The sequence below is a fragment of the Lactuca serriola genome, chromosome 5 (assembly GCF_051521515.1).
Source record: "Lactuca serriola cultivar US96UC23 chromosome 5, Lser_US96UC23_V15, whole genome shotgun sequence".
Taxonomy (NCBI): domain Eukaryota; kingdom Viridiplantae; phylum Streptophyta; class Magnoliopsida; order Asterales; family Asteraceae; genus Lactuca; species Lactuca serriola.
The window spans coordinates 164,369,272-164,380,322 of record NC_136412.1 but is presented as its reverse complement, the minus strand read 5'-3'; positions in this window follow the sequence as shown (position 1 = coordinate 164,380,322).

The following is an 11,051-nucleotide window of genomic DNA, read 5'->3' as shown; positions in this document are numbered from 1 at the left end:
GTCGTGATAAAAGGAAATAAAAACACATAACACACATTTCCATTTATTTGGAAAATGTTAAGTTTTATTATTACCACCACTGAATCGGGTGCGACCAAAAGCCCCGTTTAACGGCAGTATCGGGTAGAATACCACTGAGCCCCGACTCTAACCCATATATAAAGGTGAGTGGAGTCCATTGGAGACTTTTTACACTCCCTAAACACTCTCTCTCTATACTCTATCTCTAGACTCGTTTTCGACTCAAAACCGCAACCAAACGCTTCCAAATCGTAAGTCCACTTACCCTAGCTTGTTCTAAACATTATGACTCGTGATTATAGCTTGAAATTCAACCATTTAAGCTATTGAAAAGGAGTTCACGACCTAAGCTCCTCCTTAGGCCGTAAACACCCAAAATATGGCCAAAATGACCCAAGCTTGTCCCTTTAAGCCTAGGAACCAATTGAGGAACTTGTCTAAGAGTGTTTAATCATAAAAACACAATGATTTGAGGCATAAAAGAGAGTTTACATCCCAAGCACATGCTTAGGCCGTAAACACCTCTAAACCTTGCAAAAGTGCCCCAAAACACTCCTAAATCACCCTTAGGCTTCATGCATAATTTAGGGACTTAGTATTTTGGGTTTAGCACAATTAAACACAATGAAATGAAGGCACAAAAGGAGTTTACGTCCCAGACATGTGTCAAGGACGTAAACCCCCTCAAACATGCCTAAATGTTGGTTTTTGTCCCCCAAATGTCCTTTGACTATTACCATAAAATGCTAGAAGTGATATAAGGGCTTAATACTTCACAAAACTCAAGGAATGATAGTTTACAGCCGTAAACTCCCTTAGGAGTTGTCCCTAGGCCGTAAACTCCCTAATGAAGCCCTTAAAGACCTTAAACTCACTCATGCCTTTTGGTTTTGGACTTAGAAAAATTCCACTAACAAGATAGAGCCTTAAAACACCAAAAGAAAGTGTGTATAAGAGTTTACGGCCGTAAGCTCCCTTGCTTAGGGCCGTAAACTCCTAAAAGGGGCCATTTAGTGCTTTAAACCCATTCACACATTTGATATTTGAGCCTAGCATAAATCTACAATTAATATGAGACACTTTAGCACACTAGATACCCTCACCATGAGTTTACGTTCGTAAACTCATGGTGAGTAGTCCCTGGGCCGTAAACTAAGTGAAAGGGTTTACTCTCGGAGAGTAAACTCCACTCCTAAGCCATACACACCTTTAGACGCTACCCGGGACACCCTAAACACTTAACCAAAGTGTTTTCCGCTCCTTTGAGTGCGTATACTTGATTAATTAGTATTAAATATACTAATTGTATGTGAACATATGTTATCATATGTTAAATAGGTCATTGAGTGTGTTCGAGTCCTTACGTGACATCGAACGCCCAAACGGCACCTTTGTCAGACCTATTTACACCAGGTGAGTTCATACCCCTGAATGAACCTTTTAAATGTTTTTACATGTTTTGTAGGGGGGGGGGATACAAGTTAAACATGCCAGTTATCATATCAATCACATGTGATTGATAACCCGCATGCACAAGATTTAACCACACTGTACACTGTTTATCGAGTAGGATACTATAATGACTTTCAAAAAGGTTTTCAAACTGTTTCAAACTCTTACTTATACTGTTTTATTCAAAATCATTTCAAACCGATTTATAAAGGTTCCAAGGATTTCTAAAGGTTTTCACACTGATTTTACCAAAGAATACAAAATGCGATTTTCCTAAATATAAGGGTTTTCCAAGGTTTTCATCAAATTTCTCTTTCACGTCGAATACTTATACTTGTTAGTTACCGCTACTTCGTTTTCACTTATTGTAAATTCCTACTTGATAACGCTTTTACTTCCTGATACGCTTATACCTGTTATTGTCTCTATATCGCTTATACTTATAGTCGCTTATACTTGATAGACGCTCTTACTTCACTTATTGTTGTCTCTACTTCGTGATACGCTTATACTTGTTCGACACTCCTACTTCACTTGCGACCGTTCCTACTTCACTTGTTAGACACTCATACGTCACAAGAATCACTTCTACTTGATACACACTCAGTCGTAGTTAGATGTATGTCTGTGCTTATATAGGTACATATAAGTAATGATTGAAAGACTTAGGAAGGCTCGTCCGCCCTATTTCCTTTTCTTCGTTGAGATGTGGTCTGGTGGGATCGGATGGCCGTCCGAAGGTCGTTTGATTCATTAGTTATATATTATGTATATGAGTATGGACATACAGGAAATTCTCTAGTCAATTCAGTTAAGAGTCTCTACCTCTAGTCTACACTTACATTAGAAACACACTACCCACTATTTGAAAGTCTCTACCTCTAGTTTAGCACTTACACACTACCCACTATTTGGAAGTCTCTACCCACTATTTGGGATGCATCTTCAGGACACGGCCTTCTCCGTCGTCTAGTTGGTAACCAGAATCTCCTGTAGGGAGAGCGGACATTGTGTGTATAGATCTATACGGGATTGACAACCCCGCACCAAGACTGCTAGCTATAGTCCCTTGCCTTTTTCTACTTCAGTTGATTGATGAAGATAGCTTAGTACCTTGATGTACTTATTACACTTGTATGTATTACTTTGATGTATTGTAATGTATCCATATAAAATTATTAATATTAATGCAATGTTTTTTTGTATTTTGATTACTTTAATGCATGTGTTGTGATACTTGACATGACGTCATCCACCCCAGAACGTTTCCGCCGTTCCGGTTTTAGGGTGTGACATTAGTAGCATAAATATTCCTAGGAATCTTTTGGAAATCATGCATTTCCCCATATAACACCGTAGCTTCTATAGTTTCATAGCAGTAATGTTTCGTAGGATCACCCTTTTCCAGACCAGGAGGGTCACTTTTCCTTTGACGAAGAATTCTTTGAATTTTTCATTGCCTTTGCATTTCTTTTTCTAAGGTAACCTTCTTCTCTTCGACAATTGGTTAAACACTAATACTCTTTCCCTTGCCTTTTTCTACTTCAGTTGATTGAGGTGGCTTCGATGAAATTGATTTCCTAATGGCAACTCCTTTCATTATAGGACTTGTTGTAATGGTAGTGGAAGCAGTTGAAAATGAAGTCTTGGGCAACGAAGTAGGAATTTGAGTAGACATTACTCTGCCAACAACCTTCGCATCACTACCATCTTTTGATGAACCACTTCACGGGTAGACTGAATTTCGTTACATATCACAACTCAATATGAGTGTAAGAAATTGGAAACGAAATTACTTGTTTGACCAGTGTAGTCAGTGACAAGTATGCTTTGGAAAATATATTAAGTAACAAAGGATCAAATTGATATTAAAACTAAAATCATATTAAAAAAAAGAGTACTGGACCTTGTTGGGAAAAAGTGTCGTGGATGTTGAACATTTTAGCAAGATCACTCAAAACGAAAGAATATGATTTTGAATATCGAAAAGAGATACTAAACCAAGTGTTGCATTAAAATCTTGAACATAAAGTTCAGCGTCAATTCCTTAAAGAGTTTGAAATTGTAGGTTTCACCATCATCACGGTCTCATGAATCAGGATCATAAACACAGACTGTGTACATGCCTAAATCCTGGTTTGTTCGAACCAAAGATCTCTTGGGCATATGTCATTGTGTGTGATCATGAAAGAATTTTATGATGAAAAAGATTGGTATAAGAAACGAAATGTACCTTTACTATTTGTGGACCAAGCAGAAAACTCTTAACTCAATATGAGAAGAGTAAGGTAGCTCATTGAATAATGCGAATATAGCCTAATTGGGAAGGATTTGTCATGATAACAATTTCATTAAGGCTTCGAAACACATTAAGTCGTTGAGGCTTGGGACAACATGCTACAACATGTGTCACACCCCCAAACCAGAACAACGAAAACGTTTGGGGGCGGAGGACGTACAGTATCACAACAATTGTATAATAGTAATCAAAGCAACAACAACCATTGTATTGATAATATAGTATTTACATTGTGTTCAAAACATTTATTGTTTACCATTAAAACTATAGCAAAAGATAAGGCGTGATGCTACTATGCTTCGTCTTCTCGAACCCTGTGCGTGTACTTGTCTACTAGTTTCTTGAGTATACAAGTGATTTTAAAAGTGTATCAAAATTTAATTTGGTGAGTTCATAAGTATTTTATATGAAAAGGGTATATTCTTTGTTCTTTGAGAATGTTAGTGTGTTCATCTAGAAAATCCTATATTTCCTGTTGTATATGTATTGTAGTCTTAATATCCAAATACCAAAACATGTAAATGTTATTGTACTCTGAAATAGTACAATGTAGTTTTAACCCACATAAAACATAAAATAAATGTTTCCTGAAATGCAAGTTTCTATGTTAGAAAATAGTGTATTGTACTTGTATGTAGTAGTATGACTAATATCTATCCCTCTTATGATTACTTAGTGTATACAAGTTATATATAATCAATATCATACAGTTAGTCGATTGTATGGTTCTGCCCTAAGCCCACAACAAAACAAGGAACAGGAAATGAGGCGGAAATCACACATTCCACCGCCTATCAGATATCATTTATGTATGACTCTGCTGTATAAACTTAGAAATCTTAGAATTAACAATAAGGGTCCTTTATGTCTTTCTAGTTCGAATGTATGTTCCTAGATTCACCAATTGTACTATAAAGTCTTGTTTTGTAGATTTATTATTAAATAAAACTATGTACTGTTATTTATGAATTCATACACTAATTGTATTGTTAATACCAAATTATGAGTTATTATAACCAAGCTTGATGACCTAGGATGGCCTGATATGACGTTCTTCAGGTGTCAGAATCGTTATCAAATTTGTTACCCCAGAACTTCCGTTCCAACTGTAGCTAATAGTCTGGGCGTAGGATTATCATTCCTATATAGATCTATACATAAATTCAAGCTCTTCCTCCAGGAGACTCTGGTTATAAAATCAGGGCTTTCGTTGGCACTTAGATAAGTACTTGAAGGTATGTCTCACAAAGCCATATTGACAGTTACGTGTAGAATATTGAAAATCCATTTAGAAATGATAAATCGTATGTATTATCCTTTTCATAGTAAAAACCTTGTACGCATGTTCCATAAACTATACCTATTATAGTTTATATGCTTGTGCGTGTATTGTTACGTGACTTAGTAGAATAGTATGTAAGTTACCTAAACTATACTGATTATAGTTTATATGCATGTTCCGTATGTAACGAAAACTATTGTAATGTAACATTTTGTATAAACAGTAATGAAATATTTGAGAAAGATACCCTTTTGCTCAACATGTTACAAAAGGGTTAAAGTCTTATTTAAATAAATTTTAGACTAATATATATATATATATATATATATATATATATATATATATATATATATATATATATATATATATATATATATATTAGGCATATATAATTTAAATTGAAAAGACAGTTGGACAAGTGATTCTTCCTTAAGCCCACAACAAACAAGGAACATGAGTTAAGGCGGAAACAACAGTCCTATGCCTGTTAAATCTTAATTATATTTAATTATATATATATATAAATATATATATTTTGTGAAAAACAAAAGTGGAAATAATTTAAGTAGTATGAAGTAGTTCAAAATAGTTTGAATCAATAGCAATAGATTGAAATTGATTGAAATAGTTTGAAGTCGTTTAAATGTTAACACAAGATTCCTTGTGTTTTACTTGTATTCCACCCCTAAAATCACTGAAAAATAGTGAAAATGTAGGGGTATGAACTCACCTCCAATGTGTGTTATCAGTTGATTCGTGAAGTGTTAATGAATGATCATCGGGTTAGAATACGTGAAAGTAACTATATCCTAATAATATTTATACATAATATTGTATTTATATTAGCGTAATAATAATTTAAAGTATTAGAAAACGCTAAATTATGTAAGAAATACTTACAAAAAAATTTCTTAAAATTGTTGGAAGCGTTCTTGGTGAAAATAAGGAGATATGAAGATCCTTATGAGTGTTCTTGATGAAATTATGAAGATCTGGGCAAAATCTTAAGAACACATGGGGTTTACAGATGAGTTTTGAGAGAAAAATTGGCATGGATTTCGGTGTGAATTGTGAGAAATGAGGTTGGTTTTCAGTTGAATATATATATATATATATATATATATATATATATATATATATATATATATATATATATATATATATAAGGATTAGATTTCGGTCTTAATGGGATTGGACAAATGTGTTTTCGGTTCTAATGTGGGCTTTACTTGTGTTTTTAGTCCTTTAAAGGGTGATTTCGGTCATACTTGACTGAAAACGCTATATTAGTTGATTCCCTAATTGAAAACTCCTTTGATACTTAATTCCTTGGCTGAAAACTACTTGGTTCTTGGATCTTTGGACCGAAAAATCTTTGTTCAAGAATCCTAGGACCGAAAATACATATATGGTGAGTTCTATAAACCAGCCCTAATGGTTGTAGATTATACAATCAATCAAGGATTGCAATGTGGTTACACTTGTATTGGGATAAGGTTTAGGCCTTGCTAGCTCCAAAATTTTTGGATTGTGACAACATGCTTCTAGGGACACTTTACTAGGGCAAAGGATCAAAATTATACCTTTCCTTAAAGTTGCAATGCACGTACCACCAGAGGACTTTGCTAATAAGCTGCACAATCAATTTAACTAACAACAAAAAATGTAAATTATTTTTGACTTTTTGTTTTTTAAAAGAAAAACAACAAAAATAAGAAAATCTTTTTTATATCTTTGATTTTTGAATTGAAACAAAAAATAAGAAAATCATTTTGGCGTTTTTTTTAAATTAAAATACTAACGAACTGAAAGAAAATTAAACTAAACAACTGAAATTTAAAGTACCAAAACAAAGCGTAGATACATCGACATAGCATTTGTGCCTTGAGTAACGAAGAGTAATCTGAATCAGTCAGAGGAAAGTCGAAAATGAAGTATGTCGAACGTTGAACGCTGAACAGTAACTTTTGAATCAATTAGCGAGAAGGCGACACAACGTAACTTTATGACGAAGTCAGACTAGGAATAACACTTGCATTAGTCATGACTAATCTAGACATAATCCTTAGAAAAGTCTTCTCCTACACCGACTTGCTAAAGATCTCCGCCAATTGATATGTGGTCGTCATAAAATGAACTTCAATATTGCCATCCTCAACACGATCTTTAATAAAGTGATAGAGAAGTGCAATGTGTTTGGTCTTTGAATGTTGCACAGGGTTATGGCTGATGCGAATAGCACTCTGTGAGTCACAATACAACGAAGTTTTCTTCATGTTGATTGCATAATCACGAAGTTGACTTTGAATCCATATGATTTGAGAAGTGCAAGCTACAGCAACAACGCATTCTGCTTCTGCTGTGAAAATCGAAACACATGTTTGTTTCTTTGATTGCCAGCTAACAAGCTTCCCATTCAAAATTTGACATCCACCACTTTTGCTTTTGCGATCTAGTTGATATCCACCATGATCTGCATCCGAAAACGCTTGTATGAAAAATCCTGTTTCCGAAGGATACCATAAACCTAATGAAACTGTGCCTTTGAGATAGCAAAAGATGTTATTAACGGCTGTAAGATGAGGTTCCCTGGGATTTGACTGATACCTAGCGCAATTGCACAAAACAAACATAATGTCAAGTCGATTAGCTTTTAGGTATAGTAACGAACCGATCATGCTCCTATACAATGTGAGATCGAAAGTCGACTTATCCAACGAAGGACCAAGTTGTGTGCCAACCGCCACTGGTACTCTCAACTTTGAGCTGATCGTCATTCCAAACTTCTCAAGCAAATTTCGTGAATACTTCTCCTGATTGATAAAAATTTCTTTCTCTGCTTTGACGAATATTCAATCCCAGAAAATTATTGATCTTCCCCATCATGCTCATCTCAAACTGACTATTCATCATATTTTCAAACTCATTTGACAAGTTAGGATCAGTAGAGCCAAAAATAATATCATCAACATAAATTTGAACAAGCATGAGATGATTTCCAACTTTCTTGAGAGAGAGAGAGAGAGTGGGATCAACAGATCCTTTTTAAAATTTTGATGATTTTGAAATTAGTAAGAGTGGCATACCAGGCTCGTGGTGCTTGTTTAAGTCCATAAACAACCTTATCTAAAACATAACAATGATTAGGGTATTGAGAATTTACAAAACCCGATGGTTGCTCAACATACACTGTTTCTTCCAGCACTCCATTGAGAAAAGCACAATGCACATCTATTTGATATACATTGAAGTCCTTGTGTGCTGCATAGGCTAAAAATATTTGAACAGCCTCGAGTCTTGCGACAAGGGCAAAGGTTTCTTCATAATCAATACCTTCTTGTTGCGAATATCCTTTTTACAACAACCTAACCTTATTTGGCACTATGTTCCCTTCTTTATCAGTTTTATTTTTAAAGATCCATTTTAAGCCTATTACTAATACATCTTTTGGTTTCGGAACAAGTCTCCATACTTTATTTCGTTCAAATTCAGCCAATTCAAATTGCATGGATACAATCCAATTTGGATCTTCCATAGCAGCCTTTACTGACTTTGGTTCAATTTTCAAAATAAACACATTGAACATACAAAATTCTTGATTGACATTGAGTACATGATTCATTGCACTTAGCTGAGCTCTAGTCAAAACTCCAACTTGAGGATCACCAAGAATTTGTTCTTGTGGAAGACTTTGTGTCCATCTATCCATCAGTGGATATGCAAGATCAAAATTTAATGGTGCATCTTCGAACATTTCTTCCGTTTCAGAACCTTCACCTGCATTGGACATATTATGAGTCACATCATGAAATACATCTGTTTGAATGTTAGAAGAAATGGGTAAAGATCCATTTTGCTCCCCCTCAACAAATGGATCAATGTGAGGATGCTCCCCTTTGAACATATAATCCTCCTCATCATCATTTGTTGAATCCAAGTGCTCCCCCTCTACTTGATCATTGGGTAATACTGGCAGACTTTGGTTGTTCATTGGAGAATTCGTTGATGAATTCAAATCAACATCATCATGTGTGATAGTTGAATCATCAAAATGCTTTGCATCTTCAGGTACTTGATTATCATCAACATGGAGTTCTGCATCGATAGCCCTATCAAGTACACCAAAAATTAAATCATAATCAAAATCTAATAAATTCAAACTTTGAGATCATCATTTGATTCATTAATGATTGGCTTATGTTCAAAACTGTTTTCGACTCTTTTAACAAAGTAATCATCAAAGGTAACATTAAATGTTTCTTCAATTTCATTCTTCTCTTTTTTAACAACCTATATGCAACGAAATTGTCAGAATATCCCAGGAATATCCCTTCATCAGATTTTGACTGAAATTTCGAAAGGTTATCCTTAAGATTCATAATGAAGCACCTGTAACCAAAAACATGGAAAAATTTGACATTTGGTTTCCTATCGTTAATGATTTCATAAGGGGTTATATTAAAACGACGATGAATGAAAGATCAATTTTGAGGAAAACAAGCCGTCGAAACTGCTTCAGCCCACAGATATTATGGAAGATTCGCATATGTAAGCATTGTTCTTGCTGCTTCGCAGAGAGACCTGTTCCTTCTTTCGAAAACACCATTTTGTTGAGGTGTGTATGGAGAGGAAAAATTATGTGAAATTCCTTTTTCAGTTAAAAACGAATCAGGAATCATATTCTTGAACTCTGAGCCATTATCACTCTTGATCTTACGAACCTTTTTCTTCAGACTGAATTCAATTTGTTTAATGAAGTCGATCATTACTTGAGTTTTTTATGATTTAAGTCGTAGAAAATACACCCAAGTAAACCTGGAAAAATAATCAACAATAACCAAGATGTACCTCATATTGTTGAGAGTTTCAATAGTCTAAGGGCCACAAAGGTCAATGTGAAGAAGTTCCAAAGGTTAAATGATCTTCGAATCAATGACAATCGGATGACCTTGTCGATGTTGTTTTCCTTGTTCGCAAGCCACACACAAAGTATCGTTATCAAACTTTAAGATAGGTAAACCGCGAACATGATCATTAGCACCAATTTATTCAGATTCTTAAAATTTAAGTGTGAAAGACATCGATGCCATAACTAGCTTATGTCTAATGATGCTTTTGAGAGTAAGCAAACCGAGGGAACACCTACAATGGGTTTGATGTCAAGGGTAAACATGTCGCCTTTTATTTTAGAGTTGAGAAGAACTTCTTTAGTTTCTTTGTTCGAAATGACACTTCCTTCTTCATCGAAGACAACTTGATTACCTATGCCCACAACAAGTTGCGAAACACTTATCAAATTGTGTTGAAGACCTTCGACATATGCAACCCTGTTCACTATGAACTTTCCATTTATGACTTTGCTATAACCTTTTACTTAAAATTTGTGATTGTCTCCGAATTTCACTACACCAACATTATCTAGACTTCGATAGTCTCACAAGTTTTCCTTCCTACTAGTCATGTGATGAGAGCAACCACTATGAATGTACCATTTGTCATAATATTGCTCTTCAAATAAAACTTACAATTATAGAAAAAATTTAGGTCCCTAAGGCTTTTTGGATCCTTGATGATTAGAGTTAAAAGCATTGTGAAAAGAAGATCCTAACATCCAATTACGAACTTTTGATTTCAAACTATCATTTAAGTCCACTTCGTTAGACAAGGGTATTGAAATGAAATGATTTTTTATTTTAGGATCGACACTAAATTTTTCCTTTTCTCCTCAGTTCATTTCTCATCAACCTTAGCTTTAGAAACAACTCTCTACTATCGAACTGAAGGATTTGATTCCTTTGAAGAAAAGCTTCCTTTTGACGAAGCATTCAAGTAGTTCTCATAAGCATACTTGATTTCTTCTTGAGAAAATCTTCCATATTGAAAGGACTTTCCTTTACCCTCCAACCTATGATTGATATTTTTCACATTGGTTTTCCTTTTGACAAACGAAGCTTTAGATGTTTGTTTCGAAAAAGGAATATTGGTAAAATTCGGTTG